Source organism: Myotis daubentonii, chromosome 7, assembly GCF_963259705.1.
Source record: "Myotis daubentonii chromosome 7, mMyoDau2.1, whole genome shotgun sequence".
Lineage (NCBI taxonomy): Eukaryota > Metazoa > Chordata > Mammalia > Chiroptera > Vespertilionidae > Myotis > Myotis daubentonii.
Genome location: NC_081846.1, coordinates 65682878 through 65704886, shown reverse-complemented (window position 1 = coordinate 65704886; position 22009 = coordinate 65682878). Strand labels below are relative to the sequence as shown.

Genomic DNA, 22009 nt, shown 5'->3' with positions numbered 1-22009 from the left:
TTTAGAGGTATTTCACGTTAATGGAATTGTTAAGAATAGTCAAGACATTGTTCTTAATAGATAGCCATATACAAGCATCTTTTCTCAATTATTAGAAAAAAGATTTGAAATATGTTCATTTTGGGAGTTGGTGCAATGCTAATAATACCTCCCACAAGTATTATTTATGTGGAGGTATAATGTTGTAGCACTCAAGTGAAAAGCTCTGCAAGTTACAAAAACACTATGTCAATAATATTTTGAAATTATTTGTGAAAAGGACATCTGAAAGGAAATGAGGAGTTCTGGATCCTAGCCCTTTTATCACTGACTATAACCTTTAGCAAGTCAACCTTTTAGCTCTGTCTTCTCTTCTTGACAATTAAGACAAGGTCTGAGGGATTGCCCATCCTTCCAACTGTGAATTTCTAATATTCTTGTTATTAAAATTTGAGATGAAAAGAAATTAGTCATACTGTACATAGAATGAATGTTGTACTAAGAGTTATTAATAGTATAATTTTATACTGCAAACTGGTCTTTAAAAATATAAAAAATTCGATTTTATTCTTTGTTCCTAAGTGTTTTCTGATTTATGTGCTATTTTTTTTACCAGACTTCTTCATTTTGAGAAAGAAAATATTTTATAGGTGAATATCTTACCCTTCTCATTTTATGCTACCTCTCCTTCATTTCCCAACCCCAAAATACCCTCCCCATGAGTACACACTTTAAAAGTAAGTCTGGCACAGGCCGATGTGGCTCAGTTGGTTAGAACATTGTCCCATGCCCCTGCACCAAAAGGTTGCCATTTTGATGGTCAGGGCACATGCCTGAGTTGCAGCCTCCATCCCAGGTAGGGGGCATGCAGGAGGCAGCCAATCAATGTTTGGATGTCACATTTATGTTTCTCCTTCTCTTTCCTTCTCCCTTCCTCTCTCTCTAAAAATCAATTAAAAAAAAAAAAAGTAAGTCTGAAGGTTGCAGGTTCCATCCAGCTGATCTGGTGGGGCACATGCAGGAATCAACCTATGAATAAATGCATAAATAAGTGGAATTCTAGGCCAGTCTCTCTCTCTCTCTCTCTCTCTCTCTCTCTCTCTCTCTCTCTCTCTCTCTCTCTCTCTCTCTCTTCCCCCCCTCTCTCCCTCCCTCTATATCTTCCTGCCTCCCTCACTCTCTCCCTTCCTCTCTCTCTCTCAAATCAATAAATAAAAAATTTACTAAACCACTCAAGTCTGACGATCACAGAGCCACAGAGTAATAGCAGAGGCACCTTGACAAATTCTGGGGCACTACTTTCCGCAGTAGAAATAGAACAATACATGGCAACTATATCGTGAAAGTATAATCCAGTGGTAGTAAATATAGGTATAATTGTCCCAAATAGCTACATAGCACAGTTTAAGGGGAATTGTCATTTCTTCACTTTCACACACACACACACACACACACACACACACACTTGCTTTCCATCTTTTTTCTCTGTTCTCTGCAAAGAGATAATTACAACTACAAATATTAGTCTTGGTACAGATATATACTTAGCTTTTTTACTGACATGGTTAGCTTTGAAAAGATCATTACTCTTTAATCAACCCACTTTGAAAGCATATGTGAACAAAGATGCCCCGTCTGGCCACAGGGCTGTCTGATTTAGCTGTCCAGTTGTCTAATAAGCTCTAGTCTAGAATGAGACATTGAGCAGAATGAAGATCCAGAAATAATAATTTATCAGACTTGGCATCTCATTGACCAAAGCAGCTCCAGCATTATGGTGAGGCCAGAACCTGGGCTGGAGCATTCCTGCTTGGCACCTATCAGCTGACGCCAGGAAACCTAAATGCTGTATGGAACACTCCAAAGGAAGGAGGCCAAAGATTCGAGTCAGGTGAACACCCACAGGAACCAGGAAAGATTTTAAAGCTAAGGAAAAATTCAAAACTGAACAAAAAAATTTTTTCTTAGGTCAGTGAGGTATGGTCTTTTTGGAGAAAGTATTTGAGGGTCCACCAAATGACTTTAATCTGTAGTGTGTGTGTGTGTGTGTGTGTGTGTGTGTGTGTGTGTGTGTGTGTGTGTGTGTGTTTATAGCATGAGCTTTCAAGTTACAGTAGGCATGTAGCCATTTGCTAGGCGAACAGCCAGGCAGATGATTTGGGATGAAGCTTCACATCCCTTGCTCTGATAGGTGTTTGCCTTCATATAGTTTGGGACATTATAGGAATCTGTGAGGAGTATTTCTTAAAAGAGTTAAATCATGGGCTGTTATTCCTGGGGCTTGTATATATTTCCTAGTGTCTTAGTACGCTGCTTCTTTTTTTTTTTTTTAGCATTTTGAATTGAGAAGTTAAAACTACCTTATTAGTAGTAATGCTTAGCTATGGCTAGCATATTTTCAGCTTCCAGGTAAAACTGGTTTGCCAAAATTTCACCAACATTCAGGGCTAAATGTAGTTTGCCAGAATGATCACTGTGTTGATTGGGGGTGCCTCACGGTTTTGCTAATGTAACAGATAATGTGGTACTCCATTTCTGTGCTCTCATAGCCCTGTACTATTTTGTGCACATCAACCTTCCGAAGGCCAGCAGCTGCATCTATGCCTTAGAACTGCCTTTGAGCTGCTGGAAGCACTGAGGGAAGACTTTAAGCAGTAACTGACAGGTGTCAGCTTACTTGGCCCTCACTTACACAATTCGGAGACATGTATCTTACAACATTTGCCAATGTCTCCCATGGGGTTAAGTTTCAGTTGTCTTCTGTGATAGCTAGCTTACTAATGTACCCTATATTAGCTGCCTGCCCTTCTCTTATCATCTTTCCCACTGCTCTGCCAGTTACTCTGAATCTCCTAAGTAAATTATGTGCACCTCACTCAGGGTCTGCTTCCTCGGAAACGCCACTAAGAGCTACCCCAAAGCCCCCAAAACATGGTAATCCTCCCTATTTAATTATGAAAAATTGTCTAGAGTAAGTGGACAGATATAAAGGTAATATATTTGCATTTGTATGGTACTGAAAATACTTAGTGTCATAGATCCCTCTCCTTTCTTTGTGTCCCCAAGCTTAAAATTAGTAGTCATCAAATACTAGTAAAAATTATCAAAGTTATGTAATTAAACGGATCTTACTTATATGATCAACCTCTTATTGAAATTCTAACCACAACTTTAAAATACTAAAATCAATATAAATAGTAAAGTCCTAATACAGGAAGTAAGGAAAAAATTCATTTTAACTTAAAAATTAAATATAATTATAACAAAACATGTATTGAGACCTGTAATCTAAAATAAAACTAATACTCTTAAAATACTCAAATGTAAATGTTTAGGGCTACCTAAAAATGCTAAAGAATTGAAAACAAATAGTAAAGTAATAAGATTCTAAAACACTAGAAACAAGTATTCAGAGCACTAAATATATCAAATAAATGAATAAAATACTTAACAGCCACCTTGATACTAAAAGTAAAATGTCCAGGTCCATCCATGCTGTCACAAAGGGTAAAATTTTCTTCCTTTTTATGGCTGAGTAGTATTCCATTGTGGAATTGTACCATAGCTATTTTATCCACTTATCTACTGATGGACTCTTGACCTGCTTCTAAATCTTGGCTATTGTAAATAACATAAAAGCATAATATGCAAATCAACCGAACGACCGGACAGCAGAATGACTGTCCGGACGACCTTCGGGATGACCACACTATGACATGTACTGGTGCCAGGCCAGCCGAGGCGGGTGCAATGCGATTGGTTTGGGGGCCCCACGATCGCCCCACAGAGGGAGACTGCAATCAATTGCCCCAAAGAGGGAGGCCCAGCAGGACAATCGGTGGGGGATGTGGAGGGGGCTCCACAATCGCCCCGAAGAGGATGGCCCAGGCTACCAGGGGGCCCCACGATCGGTCGACCCACAGAGGGAAACCGAGGCCACTGGCCAGTGATGCTGTGGCGGGTGTGCAGGGCCGGCCAGCAATCACCCCACAGAGGGTGGCCCAGGCCAACCAAGCGATCGCACCCCATGCCTGTCGCCCACAGAGGGAGGTGACCAGTGGTGGGGGAGGGGGGAGCCCCGAGAGGCCCTGATCACCGGCCAAGCTTAGGGACCCTACCCAAGGAGTCCTGGATTGCGAGAAGGCACAGGCCAGGCTGAGGGCCACCCGCTGCCCCCACCTCCCCCCCCCCTCATGAATTTCGTGCACCGGGCCTCTAGTTGTAAATGACACTGCAATGAACATAGGGGTGCACATATTCTTTTGAATTAGTGGACCTGGAGAGTATTATGCTAAATGAAATGAGCCAGTCAGAGAAGGACAAGTACCATATGATTACACTTATATGTGGAATTTAATGAACAAATTAAATTAACAAGCAAAATAGAGACCGACTCAGAGAGAGAGCATAGCTCTGTTGAAGGGGGTGGGGGGACCGAGAAAAAAATTAACATGAAAGGAAGAACTTCTGGACACAGACAGCAATGTGGTGATTGTGGGAGTTGTAGGGGGAGGTGGAAGAGGGTATAGGGGGGATAAATGGGGATAGAAAAAAATAAAGAGAATAAAATAAAAATGTAATAAAGTAAAAATGTAATAAAATGCTCAAATGAAAATATTAAAGAGCAATTTAAAAATACTGAGAACATTAGACAGATACCATTTTAATACACCAAGAGCTGAATTTAAAAGGCCATCTCTCAAAGCCACAAATGGTCACAGAGCACTCAGAGGAGCCTCATGGGTAAAAAGACCTAGGTCTAGTGTAGTCCAAAGAAGATGGGGGTCAAGACAGTAGCTGAGTTTAACCTCCTTAGAACAAATACGCCCATTCTCTTGATCTGTGGGAAAAGTGCCAGGTAAGAGCTTGGTCACTCTGGAGAATTCATTTTGGGGAGCCCAGGCTGATACCGGTTGGCTTAAGGCCTGTTTGCAGACTGTCTTTAAAATTACTTACTCTGAAAGAAGAGGGACTTGGCATCAAACCATGTCAATCACCCCCAATTTCCTCCTGCATTTCCCACCCTTTTAGTAACATTTTGTAAAAGCCGATGGTCGATATGTAAATAAGAAAACAAAGAGTAACTCAGGAACTTTAGCTGTGATGAAGAACCAATGATAGCAGGACTTAAAGCCTTTGACAGTAGGCAGGCCACTCTCTTCTCCACAAGTCTAATCTGTCTCAGCCTGTATGTATTTCCATGAGTTATTCAGTATCCTTCTTCCTTTTCCTCAGTTTGACCAGTTTTGTTTATATCACAAGTTGAGAAACTACTGTGTATTTCTTCCCAATGTTTTGATTTTTATAACCATTTATATGTTTTATGATACAAATAACTCCAAAGACAATATAGGATAGTAATTAGGAACATAGGCCCTTGAGCTGGATTGCCCAGGTCTAAGGCTGGCTCTGCCACTTCCTAGCTAATGCCACCTCTCCTTTGCCTTGATCACCTCATTTGTAAAGTGGGCATGTTAAGAACATACTATTCCATAAGATTGTTTGAAGACTAAATAACTTAAAAATTAAATTCTTAAAATAGTGCCTAGCATATATGAATGCTTAATTTGTGTGTGTGTGCGTGTGTGTGTGTATGAAAACAGTAAATTATGGATAAAATGGGAATTTATAAAACTGTTGACATACGTAACTGCTTTTGTATGACTATTATGGGGGAAATGCATTCTAATTACCGGTCTACTGACTTCAAAAATGAATGTTTGAAACATGACCTATTTGTGAGTAAAGTACTGTCATTTTTGCTTATTTTTTCATGTAGTATTTACTGTGTTTCCATGTGATAAAAAAAAATTGTATGTCATTTTCTGTAATACACAATCAGGCCTACTTGGTAGCTATTAATAACTTCATTTTATGTTAACAGTGAGTGTCTCTGGGTAGTGAGACAGCAGGACCTAGAAGAGGAAGAGTTGGCAAAATAGAATTAGATGGCCTCACAGGGGAAAATTTTCTTCACGTGGGTGAGGAGATGAAACCCCTCTGGGACAGCCAGGCCAGAGTGACTCAGTTGGTTGAGCATTGTTTGCCTGTCTGATTCCAAGTCAGATCACATACCTGGGTTGCGGGTTTAATCCCCAGTCAGGAGGCTTATGGGGGGATGGGGGGGCTTTCTGACTCTCTCTCTCTCTCTCTTCCTCTCTCTAAGCATGTCCCCCCGTGAGGTTTAAAAAAACAAAACCTTCTGGGAGATCTAAATCTTCCAAAACATATAATCTATAAAACAGACAGGGAATGTGTCATCTTTAGACAGTTAAGGCTGAGAAAGGCATGTTTGTGGGAAGAGCTTGTTGTGGAAACAGTGTTTGTCAAATTGTGTTTCAGAAAGTATTTTAGAAAGTCCATAAGCCTCAGATTCAGATTTCTTCAATGTTTACACTGTTGTTAAGACTGCAATTGTCATCTGTTAATCCCAGTTTCAAATGTTGTATTTATAAAAAATGTGTTCTTTGATTACCTTTATAGTAAGTAAATGTTAAGTGTTATTAAGCTGACTGCATAAAATAAACCCATGCTGATAAAAACAAAACACTCCATTTTAAAAAAGGAAGTTGAAATTTCAACCAAGTCCAGTGATTTACCCAAGTAGCAGAGCAGTCTGACTCAAAGCTTCCACTGCTATCCCTGTGTTAAACAGAGGAGAGGTTGGAAATACAAAACAATTGGTATGGCCCAGGCACCAACCAATCTGAGTGGATGTCAGGTCTTGGAGGCCCCCTGTGCTGCCAGATGGTATCTCATTAGTGGTTAGAACTCTTGGTGGGCCACAGGGTCCTAGAGAAGGGCCATGTGGAGAAGCTGGAGCAGTGGCCATTTCCCAATAAGCATGGAGGTCTCACTCTTTAGTATTCTATCAACTGGTGTAGCCTCACTGTTCATTCTGACCAAACATTAGATATATAAAAATAGGTAATTATGATGTACCTAATGTTATAATTAAGTGTATAACATTTTAAATACTGTGTTAATTTTCATTTTTATGTTTGGTTGTTTGGATGCATTTTAATATTAGGCATAATTGAGACTTCCTCAAGATTTCTGGTAAACTATTATTACATAAACTAGAGGCCTTGTGCATGAAATTCATGCACCAGGGGTGGGGGTGTCCCTCAGCCCGGCCTGCACCCTCTCCAATCTGGGACCCCTCGGGGAATGTCCAACTGCTAGTTTAGGCCCACAGGGATCGGGCCTAAACTGGCAGTCGGACATCCCTCTCGCAATCCAGGACCACTGGCTCCTAACCACTCACCTGCCTGCCTGCCTAACGCCCCCAATGGCCCTCCCCTGCCGGCCTGGTTGCGCCCTTGACTGACCTCTCCTGCTGGCCTGGTCACCCCCAACTACCCTCCCCTGCTGGCCTGGTCGCCCCCAATGGCCCTCCTCTGCCGGCCTGGTTGCCCCCAATGGCCTTCCCATGCAGGCCTGGTATCGCCCAACTGCCCTACCCTGCTGGCCTGATCTCACCCCTAGCTGCTCTCCTCTGCCAGCCTGATCTCACGCCTAGCTGCTTCTGCCTCGACCCCAATACCATGGCTTTGTCCGGAAGGAAGTTGGTAGTCCAGAAGATGGCCGGTTGTCCCGGTCTAATTAGCATTATACCCTTTTATTAGTATAGATAGATTATATAGGACAGGATTGCTTAAATGGGGTGGGGGAGCCTTTTTCAGCAGGAGGAGATGCTTTTGGCAGACAAAAATACATAATCCCTATATCTGGACTAATAGCCAGCCATATGCACTATACTGCCAAACTGGTTATTAAAAAATTGAACCGCTTTCTTACACCTTACACCAAACAGCTGTTGCCCTTATAACCCCTCCTCAACCCCCACCTTAGGTTCTGACTTTGCAGTTCACCCAGATTAGGTTCTGATTGGTCAGTTTCTATGACAGTCAGCGTCAAAAGCTCTGCCTCATAGGCAGCCATTGGCTCCTCGCAGTTCACCCAGATTTGGTTCTGATTGCTCGGTTTCCATGCCAGTCAGTATTAAAAGCTCTGCCTCGTAGCCAGCCATTGGCTCCTCACAATTCACCCAGATTTGGTTCTGATTGGTCGATTTCTATGCTAGTCAGCTTCAAAAGCTCCGCCTCCTAGGCAGTCATTGACTCTCATGGGAAATCCAGAAAGGCCTGCTGACAGCTCTCTCTCTCCCTCCAGGCCTATCTCCGGGCCTGATCCACAGCCTCCGTGGCAGCTACTGATCACAGCTTGCCTCTCTCTCCAGGCCTATCTCTAGGCCTGATCCACAGCCTCAGCGGCAGCTGCGGATCAGGCCCTGCCTCTCTCGCTGTGCCTGCCTCACACTGCCCACCCGCCTGCCACCCCGCGTGCCCACCGGCCACCAGCCTTGCTGTGATAGGAGCCTGTGGGCCCTGGGGCAGGGACCAAGAAGTGCTCCATGTACTTCCTGGTGACCATTCATTTGGTTATTTTGGTTGTTACTGCCATTGGCCTTTTATTATATAGATATCTGGTTCATTTTCAATTACATTGACTGATTGATTGAATGATTGATCAATTGATCAATTGCCAGTTAATATAGATTGCCTTTATTTTCAGTCAGCCATTTTATAAAAATTATGAACTAGCAATAATTTGGTGGAGGAAACTCACACCATACATTCTTTGGCCAAAAAATATTTAGTAGTTGTAAATACCATAAAGGACTTTGTTGTTTTGCTTTTCTTCCAAATATACATTTGCTGTCATTTATAACTTTCCTCTTGATACATCTTATCTATGCACATCCAAGAAGAATAAAATAATGCTGAGTTTTACCTAATAATCTTTATAATATACTAGAGGCCCAGTGCACAAAAATTTGTGCACTCGGGGGGGGGGGGGGCGGGGGTGGTCCCTCAGCCCGGCCTGTGCCCTATCACAGTCTGTGAACTCTCCAGGGATGACCATCTGCTGGCTAAGGCCTGCTCCCCAGGGGATTGAGTCTAAGCTGGCAATCAGACATCCCTCTGGCATCCCAGCAGCCCTCAGGGGATGTCCACTTGCCAGCGGGCAGCAGACCTAAGCTGCAGTTGGACATCCTTAGCACTGCTGAGGAGGCAGGAGAGGCTCCCACCACCACCGCTGGACTGGCAGCCATCAGCCTGCCTTGTGGCTGAGCTCCATGTGGGAGCTAACTGACCGCCAGAGGGCAACTCCTGCATTGAGCGTCTGCCCCCTGGTGGTCAGTGTGTGTCATAGTGACCAGTCATTCCCAGTCTTTCTGCTGTTAGGGTCAGTTTGCATATTATCCTTTTACTATATAGGATAGAAGCCTGGTGCATGGGTGGGGGCCGGCTGGTTTGCCCTGAAGGGTGTCCCGGATCAGGGTGGGGGTCCCTCTTGGGTGCCTGGCCAGCCTGGGTGAGGAGCTGATGGCTGTTTTTAGGCTGCCTGCACCCCCTTCAGGGTGGGGGTCCCCACTGGGGTGCCTGGCCAGCCTGGATGAGGGGCTGAGGACTGTTTTCAGGCTGCCCGCACCCCCTTCAGGTTAGGTGTCCCCACTGGGGTGCCTGGCCAGCCTGGATGAGGGGCTGAGGGCTGTTTTCAGGCTGCCCGTACGCCATTCAGGGTGGGGGTCACCACTGGGGTACCTGGCCAGCCTAGATGAGGGGCTGAGGGTTGTTTTCATGCTGCCCGCACCCCTTCAGGGTAAGGGTCCCCACTGGGGTGCCTGGCCTGCCTGGATGAGTGGCTGAGGGCTGTTTTCAGGCTGCCCGCACCCCCTTAGGGTTGGGGTTCCCCCTGTGGTGCCTGGCCAGCCTGGATGAGGGGCTGAGGGCTGTTTTCAGGCTGCCTGCAACCCCTTCAGGGTGGGTGTCCCCCCTGTGGTGCCTGGCCAGCCTGGATGAGGGGCTAAGGGCTGTTTTCAGGCTGGCCACACCCCCTTTAGGGTGTGGGTCCCCACTGGGGTGCCTGGCCAGTCTGGATGAGGGGCTGAGGGCTGTTTTCAGGCAGGCCACACCCTCTTTAAGGTGGGTGTCCCCACTGGGGTGCCTGGCCAGTCTGGTTGAGGGGCTGAGGGCTGTTTTCAGGCAGGCCAAGCTTGCAACTGAAGCTCACAGTCTCTCCTTTTTTTCTTTTATTTTTTATTCTGGGATTTATTTACCTTCTGTAATTGAAACTTTGTTGTGGCACCAGCTCCGAGGCCGGCTGGCTGAAAGCAGGTATCTGGGGTTTGTTTAGCTTCTATAATTGCAACATTGTTGCATCCGGAGCTCAGAGCCGTGCTTCGGCAGGCGGGAAACCTTGGCTTCCTCCATCACCGGGGCATCCAAGCCTCATGTTCTCTTCAGCTGAGTGGCTGCCGGCTGCCATCTTGGTTGGCAGTTAATTTGCATATCCTGCTGATTAAGCCAATGGTAAGCGTAGCGGAGGTATGGTTAATTACCGTGTTTTTCTATTATTAGATAGGATGTTTAAATTTACTAACAATCTAATTCTTAATTTCATAATACGGGAGCAACAGAAATCACTGATAGTATTTATTTCACTTTCACCTTTTCTATGTTCTTTGAAATGTAGTATTACTTGAAATTCATATTTTTAAGCATTGAATATATTGTTTTTTGGTTTGCATTGCATTATTTCATGGAATTAAAAGAGTTAACTATATTAACTTTTATTTTGAACTGTATGTAATTATCAATATTTAGCCTCTTTTGATCAATAAAAATAATAATTTTACCTGATGCAATCCAATAGAGAGGCATGTATTGCCAACATAATGACTGCTTTAAGATAATTTGTTTTTATTATTTTTTTATGAATGAATTGAATATTTCATTTTATTTATTGTTTCAATTACTTAGTTGCAACCATCCAATCAATAGATATTTTTAAATATTTTATGTTTAGTTTTTACTGACCATGAACCCATCTACTAAGTTTTACTTCCACATACTGATTTGCAGTTTATTGTCCTGAGTTAAAGTTTGTATTATATATATTTGCATAAGGTGCATTTTATTATATCTGTACTAGTATCTGCAGTGGTATCTCCAGCTATATTCTCAGTGCTATTGAGCCATCAGAAAAACCACAGCATTATAAATGCCAGCAATATAGGGAACCTTTAATATTTTATTAATATTGAGGAGCATTGGGACCTATATGTGGTATTAGGACTTATATGACTCATATAGAGCAAAATATCCTATAATGTTTTGGTTTAAACATTTAAGTAGTTATTTTTCTGCACAGTCATTTCATTTCATTGTAAACAGAGAAGATGGAGCAAATTTCTGCAAATATTGCAAGTTTAAATGTGTAGCTTTGGATTTATCACCTTTGAAAGATCTGAAATGATAATTCCATTTATTTCTTATGAACCTCAAAAATGAAACTTGACAGGACAGTCCTCTAAGCCTGAAAAATCTCTAATAAACAGGAATAACTCAGAAGCTCTTTTTGGTTGCAGTCTCTCATATTCAGAGTTCACTTTTTCATCTTTCAGTTATCTCACCAAGCCAGTAATGATCTCGTCTTTGTTTACTCCTGGAAGTAATTTGTGTAATACAGACATCTTTTTCTGTTTATAAGGATTTTAGTCTTATGTCAATGTGTTATTTTCTCTAACAAAACTACATTATTTGGCAGGTTGGCATAGAATTGCTGTTCTTGGTAGGATTTGAAATATTGTTCTCTTTCAGTAAAAGATAGCTATTTCCAGACATTGTAAAATCAGGCATTACTGCTCGCTCACAGATTTCCTCACATAATATGGTTTCTTTTGCTGTTTATGAGTGCCTGCACCAAAATTCTACAGAAAGTCTGAGCCTTGTGTTTCCCCCAAATGCTGCAGCTTTGATACTCTAGTCACATTACCCTCCTTCTCAGACATCACTAAGGACGATATTCCTAGTCTTCTGTAATTTTATTTGCATTTTCTCTACTTATCATTTTATTCTTTCAATGTGTTGACATATGGGGATTTCTTCACCTCCTTGCGCAGAGTTCTAACACCTCTCCTTACTATCTTTTTGTTTTTGTTAGAAATTATGGTAGAATTTAAATGTTTATTTTACTGTTTTTTCTCCATTTTTCCCCTTTATAACTTTTTAAGTATTGTTCCAAAATACAAGTACTTGTTGCTTTTTATTTTTTATTTTTTTTTTTTATTTTTTTTCAGTTATATCTCTTCCGTTAGCTTTGGATAATACTTTTAGGATTTATTTTCATTCAGGAGGACTCTACCTTTTGGAGGGTTTCTTTTATTTATTTATTTTTGTTTGAAAAGTCACTTTGGCTGAAATATGCATTGTATAAAAAGATAATGTTTTACCTCATCAATGCCATAAATATTATAAGGCAGGTGTTTACATATTATGGAACATTTAAGTTACATGATTTTCTTTTGTTTTTATATTGAGGACATTTTTTATAAAGACTTTTTTTTGAGTTCTGATTCATTATTTTCTTCTTAAGTTCCTACAACATCTAATAATTTGTTTGGTTCAATACAACGGAATTGCTTTTAGACCTATTATCTTTGTTACTACCATGTAAATAAAGCATTATGGTTCATACTCTGGGCCTGGTTTCTTGGTTGTTTTTTTGTTTGTTTTTAGCATTGACATAGTTTTATGATAGCTTCATGAAATCTATTTTTATAATAGTGTTTTTCTTTGGTATACTAGTGTCTTTTATGTCAAATGCCCAAAAATTCTATTATAGCACCATTAAAATACTTTAGACTATGTGAAACTTCTTTAAGGCTTCCTAATTTTTGTTCTCTCTCTCTCTCTCTCTCTCTCTCTCTCTCTCTCTCTCTCTCTCTCTCCCTCTTGTGCACGCACACACATACACAAAGATGCTCCCATTTTTTGTTGAGCTAAATTCCACTTATTTTGCAATTTTTTATTTGGTGGCATGAGTTTCATCATCAGTCCCAAGATTTTTGTTTTATTATTTATGTTGCCCCACCATCAATTTATAGTGTTTTGTGTTTGTTTCAACCTGGGAGTTAGTTAAATGTACTGTGTAATAAAATGCTGGTCCAACTAATGCCTATTTTTTCCCCATATTGCTTTAGCAAATTAAATGTTAAATGTGTGTGAATTTCTGTTGTCTGCCTCCAAAATGGGGCAGTACAACTTTGGTGTTTGATTTGTGAATGCTTTCTTTCAAAGCATTCTTCTCTTGTTTGCTCATAAAATGTCTTGTACTTCCTAATCATAGATTCATAAAATCATGGTAACCTTCAAGGTTACCATGTTTCAGAGGGAATTTAAGCATACCTTCTGATGTTGAAATTCTTTCTTTGCCCAGTAATTCCACCTACACTTTTAGCATAATCCTGATCACTAGAATCAACAGTAGTTGTCATCGTTGCTTTTCTTTTCTTCCCTTCTTTTTCCTCCTCACAACTTCCTAGTATTGAAAAATATTTCATTTCTAGCATTCTGGAAATGTAAGCAATTGCTGTTGATGATGATAATAAGAAAAAGAGGAATATGATGTTTTAGAAAAGAAAATGGAGGTGATGTCAATGGTAGTGATATTTTTTAAGTAAGCCATGGAAAAGATAAAAGAGTATATACTGCTAGATATGTGTAGGATAGACAACTTAGGACTCAGAAAGGCAAGAGTCAGAACCTGAGAAGATATGAGGAAGATAACATCTACATCATCCTAGTCATAAACTTCTAACAATGCCATCATTTGAAGGCAGGAAGAGAGTAAAGTCACTCTTACATTTATTATTTCCAAAGGTAAAATAGCTTTATAAAATATAATAATAGTAAATATAGTAGTTTTGCAGTATATTTCTATACACTGTCACAGAGGAAGTCCTTGAAAAGTTCTAGTGCATGGTAGCATAAGTGGAAATTATTTCTCTTAAAAAATGGTTTTATTGAATGTAAACCTATTCACATAATCCTTCATATTGACATGATTTCAGTCTTCCAATCCTGCTTTTTCTCTATAGCATACTCATTTTCTCAATCTTGATTTCTCAATTCACAGTGGTTTTTCAAGGACCATATTTTTGAGGTTGGTACAAACTATATAGAATTAAACTAATAAATTAACTCCTAGCCCATTTGCTGGATTTCAACCCTAACAGCTCAACAAACCCAATTGGATAAGAAGACTTAGGTCGAATTTATTATTGCCAGAATGTTAATGTGCATGCTCTGGTACTCTTTTTGGCAAAATATTGTTCTTAATTCTTTGTTTTCAGATAGGTCAGCTCTTAAAGTGGTTGCTTATTAGTGTACCCCAAATCACTCACTGGTATTCTCCAAATAAAAGATGTAACTAAAATAATTGTCTGAGAACCAAATGGATTACTTATTCCAGCTGGAAAGATTCCCTGTCTACTTCAGATGGACATTTTTAGAGAATGCTGGTGGGGAGAAGAATGTGAAAGAAAGGATTGCTTCTTTTTCTTTCTCTAGTAATTTATTAGTAATTTATAATATATATATAATTTATTAGTAATACCTTGAATAACTTGGTTATCATCAACTTTCATAGAGAGAATTTCAGGTGCTTTGGATTTTAAAATAGTTTTTTTACTGAGCCAAATCATCTGGACAAATTCCAGGAGGACTAAAGACAAGGCTTAATTTGGTGGACAGGATTTAGAATTACCAATGGTTCTTTATATTGAAAGTGACTTAGGCATATGCAATAAGAGACTTATGCTTTTTATCCCCAAAAATACAATATTGCATTAAAACCAAAAGTTTTACAAGGTCCACTAAAAGAGTAATCTGGAATAAACCTAATAATGGTCCTAATAGATACTTAGCAATGGCTTGAATATGTCAGATTAAGATTATTCTTTGTGATAAAAAAAAAAAACAGTTGAGAAAAACAATTATGCATGGAGTACATAATTGGAGCTTGAAATGGAAGAAATTTGGAATTTTTAAAAAAGCAAATATAGGCTAAAATATTTTTAATTTTTTGAATATTTGTTTTCTGTTGACATAAAATACTGTATAGAGTTTTATTTTATATACTTTCTTACTATGATATGTTTCCATTAAGTCATATATGAAATTTCTGAATTAGAATTTGCTGGGGTCCAACCCCAGCAGGTCCAGGGGTCCCCAAAGGTGTGGACGGAGTCGGCAGAGAAGGAATGACACGGAGACAGCGTTCAGTTGATCAGCAGCCTAGCCAGGATCTCTAGCCAGGATCTCCAGCCAAGTTCTGGTCTGGATCTCCAGCGAAGTTCTGGTTAGGATCTCCAGCCAGGTTCTGTCCAGGTTCTCCAGCCAGGTTCAGTCACCAGATTCTAGTCAGGTTCTCTTGCCAATTTCTGTAGTCAGGTTCAGTCCAGGATCTTTTGCCATGTTTTCTCCAGCGAAGTTTTTCTGTCTCTAGAGAACGTTCTGTGTAGGTTCTGTGTTCTGAATTCTGTCTCTCTAAGTTCTGTCTCTGAAGTTCTGTTCTTGCTGTCTTGTTGCATCTGTATTTATACCAGTTGATTCCAATCCTATCAATCTCTATTCCAAAGGTTAGGGCGTTTCTTATCTCCATTCCAGGGAGTAAAGATTATGTAGCTTAAGCATGATTGTTCGTAGTTAAAATGATTAATTACCCGCCTGGCACTTAGTTAAGAGGTTTTATTCCCTCTCTAACTTCAGGGGAAAATCCCTACCTGGGGATTCAACCTTTCTCGGAGAGGTGACCTTGGTTAAAACACAGCGCCAAGAAGGTGAGCAAACATATTAAGAACCGTATGCCATATATGCCAGGTCCCTTGAAACAGCAAGGATTGACCGGCTCCTGGCAAGAATTCTTTTTAAAAAGTCACCTATCAGATCAGAATGAATGGGTTCTTGAGGGCTATGAAATTGTATACTGCTAATGCTATAAAAAGCAATCACCTGTAAAAGTTTATGTTTAGATATAGTCCCCAAGCTCAGGGAAGTAGAAAGCATATTTCCTTCCTATAGAAACTGCCATATTTTAAAATTAGGAGTGCGGTAATATTTTAAGAAAGCAGTTTTTCATTTTTTTAAAAATTGAAAAAAAAGGGTAAAATCATAAATTATATCCCAATATTGAACCATACTTAAAGGATCTTAATTAGAATAGGCTTATAGAACATTATATTCAGAAACAAGACTGCGGCTTTTAGGGTAACCCTTAGTCTCACAGAGCCCTTATTATGTAAACTAGAGGCCCGGTGCACAAAAATTTGTGCACTCGTGGGGAAAGGGGGTCCCTCAGCCCGGCCTGTGCCCTCTCGCAGTCTGGAACCCCTCGGGAGATAACAACCTGCTGGCTTAGGCCTGCTCCTGGGTGGCAGAGGGCAGGCCCAATCCCTAGGTGCAGCCCCTGGTCGGGCTCAGAGCAGGGCCGATTGGGGAGTTGGGGCGCCGCCCCCTGGCATGCACAGAGCAGGGCGGATTGGGAGGTTGCGATGCCACCCTCAGTCACGCTTAGGGTAGGGCCGATTGGGGGGTTGGGGCACTGCCCCCTGTCACACTCAAGGCAGGGTCGATAGGGAGGTTGTGGCGCCACCCCCTGTCACGCACAGAGCAGGGCCGATCAGGGGGTTGGGGCGCTGCCCCCTGTCACGCACAGAGCAGGGCCCATCAGGGGGGTTGGGGCTCTGTACCCTGTCACACACAGAGCACGGTCAATCAGGGGGTTGGGGAGCTCCCCCCTGTCATGCACAGAGCAGGGCCCATCAGGGGGTTGGGGAGCTCCCCCCAGTCACGCACAGAGCAGGCTCGATCAGGGGGTTGGGGAGCTCCCCCCAGTCACGCACAGAGCAGGGTCGATCAGGGGCTTGGGGAGCTCCCCCCTGTCACGCACAGAGCAGGGCCCATCAGGGGGTTGGGGAGCTCCCCCCAGTCACGCACAGAGCAGGGTCAATCAGGGGGTTGGGGAGCTCCCCCCTGTCACGCACAGAGCAGGGCCCATCAGGGGGTTGAGGAGCTCCCCCCTGTCATTCACAGAGTAGGGGTGATAGGGGAGTTGGGGCACCACCCCCTGTCACACACAGAGCAGGGCGGATCAGGGGGTTGGGGCGCTGCCCTCTATGACCCACAGAGCAGGGCCGATCAGGGGGTTGGGGCGCTGCCACTGTCACACTCAGGGCAGGGCCAATGGGGAGGTTATGGCTCTACCCCATCACACACAGAGTAGGGCCTGTGGGAGGGGGGGGGCACCGCCCTCTATCACCCACAGAGCAGGGCCGATCAGGGGGTTGGGGCACCGCCACTGTCACACTCTAGGCAGGGCCGATGGGGAGGTTATGGCTCTACCCTGTCACACACAGAGCAGGGCCCGTGGGGGGGAGGAGGTGCCGCACCCTGTCACACACAGAGCTGCAGGGTGATCAGGGGGTTGGGGAGCTCCCCCCTATCAGGCACAGAGCAGGGCTGATCAGGAGGTTGGGGCGCCTTCCCCTGTCACGAACAGAGCTGGGCCTATAGGGAGGTTGTGGCCCCACCCCCTGTCACACACAGAGCCGCAGGGCGATCAGGGGGTTTGAGCGCTGCCCCCTTTCACGCTGATCCCGGTGCCGGGAGGCCTCGCGGCCCACTGATCCCGGTGCTGGGAGGCATATTACCCTTTTACTATATAGGATAGAGGCCTGGTGTACGTGTGGGGGCCGGGTGGTTTGCCCTGAAGGGTTCCTGGATCAGGGTGGGGTCCCCACTGGGATGCCTGGCCAGCCTGGGTGAGGGGATGATGGTTGTTTGCAGCTAGTCACACACCCTTCAGGGTGGGGGTCCCCACTGGGGTGCCTGGCTAGCCTGGGTGAGGGGATGATGGTTGTTTGCAGCTGGTCACACACCCTTCAGGGTGGGGGTCCCCACTGGGGTGCCTGGCCAGTCTGGGTGAGGGGCTGAGGGCTGTTTTTAGGCTGGTGGGTGACGGAAGCTCCCAACCACTCCTTTTTTTCTTTTCTTTTTTTATTCTGGGCCAGCTTTAGCTCTGAGTCTCCAGCTCTTAGGCCTCTGCTCTTGAAAGCAGGTATCTGGTTTGTTTCGATTCTATAATCGAAACTCTGTATCAACTCCAGCTCTGAGATCCCGGTTCGTGAGAGCATGTTTCTGGGGTTTTGTTTAGCTTCTATATTCGTTACAATGTTTCTTAAACTGCAAGCTCAGAGGCCGGCAAGGCAGGTGGGGAAGGTTGGAGTCCTCCGTCACTGAAGCAAGTAAGCCTCATGTTAGTTTCAAGCTGCCTGGCTGCCGGCTGCCATCTTGACTGGCAGTTAATTTGCATATCTCGCTGATTAGCCAATGGGAAGGGTAGCGGTCGTATGCCAATTACCATGTTTCTTTTTTATTAGATAGGATTGCACAGAAATAATAGAAAGTATGTAGAGCTAAATGGGGACTTAGAAATCATCTTTTTGTGAAGAGAACTAGAAGTGGACCAACCTTAGAGTGGGAAACCTGGCAAACCTTGCTAAAGATATCAGGCAGGAATTTATGTGAAGATATATTAGGTAAGTCTTCCAGAGCTACTGTAAATTTTAGTTTAGTGGATGGGGCCTTCAAGAATTACTACAGTCAATTGTAGACTGCATGAGTTTGAAACCCAAGTCTGCCAGTTTTTAGCTGTAAAACCCTGAGCAAGTTAATCTCTCTTACCCTAAATTTTCTTATTTTAAAATGTAGATTAAAATAGCACTTCTTAGGATTGTTGTGAGGATGAAAGTGCTACTTAGAATTTAGCAATCAATAAATGTTCTTATTAGTGAATTTAAAAACAAGGAAGTCTTAGCAACTTAATGGGACAAATGTTGGAGGTATTTAGCAATGTATAGAACCTTGTATTTTTCAATCATTAAATGTAATATACATAAATTGAATTCTTTTGTGATGTGGAGTATTGTGTGATTTAGAGTTATTGGTTCTTATTAAAAATGTAGTTTTTCTAAGGAAATACTAAATCATGTTTCCTATAACTTCTGTACTAAGTACATTAAAAGACCCCAATTTATGGAAAAAATGTTCGTTCTTGTTAATTCATTTGTTATTAATAATGGTAATTAATATACTGTTACTCTCAGTTAACCCAAATTTCCTGGATTATGAGCCATTAAAAGAGTTAGCTATGGAAGTCCTCAGAAGAGATGGGAAAATTCATGCAGCAGAGTGAGACTACAGTTTTTAAATCATTCATAGTAATAGAGTATAATAAAAAGAAAAGCCGAGTTTCTCACCCAATCATTGTAAAATACTATACTCATAATTAAAAATTACTAGGGAGACCAACAAATGAAATCATCGCATATTTATTTAATGCTTTTACTAGGACTTGCTGGAAAATGATAATCTACTTGAAGGAATAAAACAGACAGCCAAATCCTAAATAATAACAAAAAAATAAAAATAAGGGACCATAAGTGAGTACCTGATTAATTAGTAAAGTAATTTGCAATAATTAGTGTAGGAAATCAGAAGACAAAGAGAGCTTTTAGTGTCAGATGGATGGAAATTTCCTTCAAGGAGGAAGCAGTATCTGAGCCTGGTTTTGGTTGACCAAGAGGTAAGAGATATACAGCAAAAGGCAGCTGGAGTCAGATAGTAGAAATAGGAATCTTTCCAAAGGACACTGGGACTTCATTTCATAGCTGCAGACCATAGAGGCAGATACACAGCCCACTGTAGATTTTAGAGGTAGAATAGCTTCCTGTTTGTGAAGACATTTGGGAAGCCCATGACTGTTTACAGGCTATTAAGCAGCACGGGCCCTGAGAGGGGAGGGGGAGGATCAGCTGTAGTCATAAACTGAAGATTGATGCTAACTTAATAGAAAAACCTGAAATCTTTAGCAGCATAAAATAGGGTGAAAGAAAATAAGTACACTTACCTTGAAAGATTAAGTAGTAATTGAGATCGCCATCCTTATTATGTGTAGCAGAGACTCAGATATTTACCTCTGTTTATTAGACATTTCTTTTTCAGAAAAAAATCTAAAGGGTATGTGTGTGTGAATATATTATTTTCATTGCAAAGTATTTCTGGACCCATTTATAAGAATTTTCAAAACTAAAATGCTAACAGCCTATACATTGTTATTTTTAGAAGTTATGTTAGTATGTTCATGCTCTTGAGGGAAATGGTTTGTCACTTTTTCTTTTTAAAAACGTTGGCTTTGTATTTAAACAGAGAAAATGATGCTAGAGAGCTTTTCCCCCTATTAAGTTAGGGACAAAAATTTTTAATTCTGAGACATTGAGGGCATGTTTCTAGTTATATATGAGGTTCTAGGCTAAATTTTCGTTTTGTAATATAACCTAAATTTGGTTGGTTGGTTTGTTGTTGTTGTTTGCCACAAGTATTTTATTGATTACCTGCAGAGTTTACTTAGGAGGATACCAAAGCTTACAAAACATATAATCCATAAACATTATTCTAGCTTATCTGCATTGATTTATTGCTGAAGTTCTATTTATTGTATGTTTAAAGTTATTTCTTACCTAGTGAGTCTCAGGATTATCTTTTAATATTAGAAATGTAATCTTGGACTAAAACTCAAAAAGTATTTTTTAAATACTAATGAGGTCAATTAGGAGTCAGTGTTCATAAATACTTAGAGCCCTGTTTCACTGGGACTGTAGACCTTGGTCTTTAAAAATAGAGACACTGTGGCCTTAGTCTAGTTGTTCTGAATCAGGATCTCTGGGCATGTAATCTGGGAATTTACATTTTAAAGTAGTACCTTTTGTCCTTATAGTTTTGGATTCTCTGCAATTGCCATTTATGTCATGCTTGGATCCATGTAATCTAAGATATTAGAGTTGTTGAGATAGGTGTGTGTGTGTCATGGAAGCATTGAAGTCATTTTAAATATTTAGTAATCAGATTAGCAAGTATTTCAGTAGTTTTCATAGACCTAAGTAGACAGTATTGTTTTTACAGTGAGTGTTTTATTAATTAATCTATAGAAAGTAAATAGTTGCAGTGAGATTATTTCTTACCTTAAGAACAAATATATGTCCTTAAGGCTTTTTAAAAATAGCTGGGCCCAGGCCCCACATCATACAAATTAATCAAAATACCTAAGGAATAGGCTGACTCTTGATATATTTTCAAGAGTTCCAAGTGTTTTAATGTGCAGCTGCAACTGAGCAACAGGGATGTATACAAATGACCAAAAAGAAGAATGATGTTGCTAATCCAAAAATTATTGATATTTGGCTTGGGAATCCATTGTACTCCAAACCACATACTAAAAGTATGACACTGTAGGATCCAAATCCTCTTTTCCCTAACTGCTTGTCTCTGACCCATTTAAAAAAAGCAAAGAAAATTAGAATCAAATTTTTTTAGCAAAGAACATTTTACTCTGGCTAATTTTAGTTCCATTTTAGAGGCAATTTCTCTTTAAGATCTCTGCTAAGCTTCACCAGGTTGAGTAAAGTACTGATTGGGCAGTTTAATTGATAAGGAATAAACTTTTGACCTTTTCATGGGGACAGATATATTTAATCAGTTGATTTTTATGATTTTTGGCATTTATAACCAACTCAAATGTAATCAAGAATTATTTTTCATTATCTATTTTGAACAAGGAAAATATTTTCTGGAGTGTGGCTATGTTCATGTAGGACATCAGAATCAATATGTTTAAAATTATATTTTAAAAAATGTTCATAGGAACTAGGCAGCCAGATAAATTTAGTACTGTAGAAAGTGCTAAACTTAATGACATGGATTACAATATATGTTCCACAGACCTTTGATTCTTCTAATGTGAAAATTTCATCATTAGTACAGTTTATTTACATAAAACACATCCTTTGTTATACACCTCCCTTTGTCCAAACTCATTAAAGAAAGTCAGAAAGAATAATTTCAAGATCTGCTTTTACATTTAAAATAAATGAGACCATATGTATAAACTCAAATTTATGATATTTTCTTATTTTTCTCTTTTAGATGTTTATTGAGAATATCAGTTTCTGCATGTGGGCAGTAGATATTGAAGGTTATATGGTTTACAGAAAACATCTTTAAAAGATAAACACTCAAGGTAAGTAATAACTATAGCCTCATAAATAATCTCATTTAAATTGTTA

The 22009-nt window shown here is 41.0% G+C and overlaps 1 long non-coding RNA gene across 1 annotated transcript in view; it reads left to right on the top strand.

Annotated features, from left to right (window-relative positions):
* The window catches only part of LOC132238655 (uncharacterized), a 189660-nt gene that overhangs the window by 130169 nt on the left and 37482 nt on the right, over nucleotides 1-22009 (top strand). Inside the window, exon 2 of the long non-coding RNA XR_009453846.1 lies at nucleotides 21870-21963. This is a non-coding gene — a long non-coding RNA (uncharacterized LOC132238655). The remainder of the gene's footprint in view (nucleotides 1-21869; nucleotides 21964-22009) is intronic.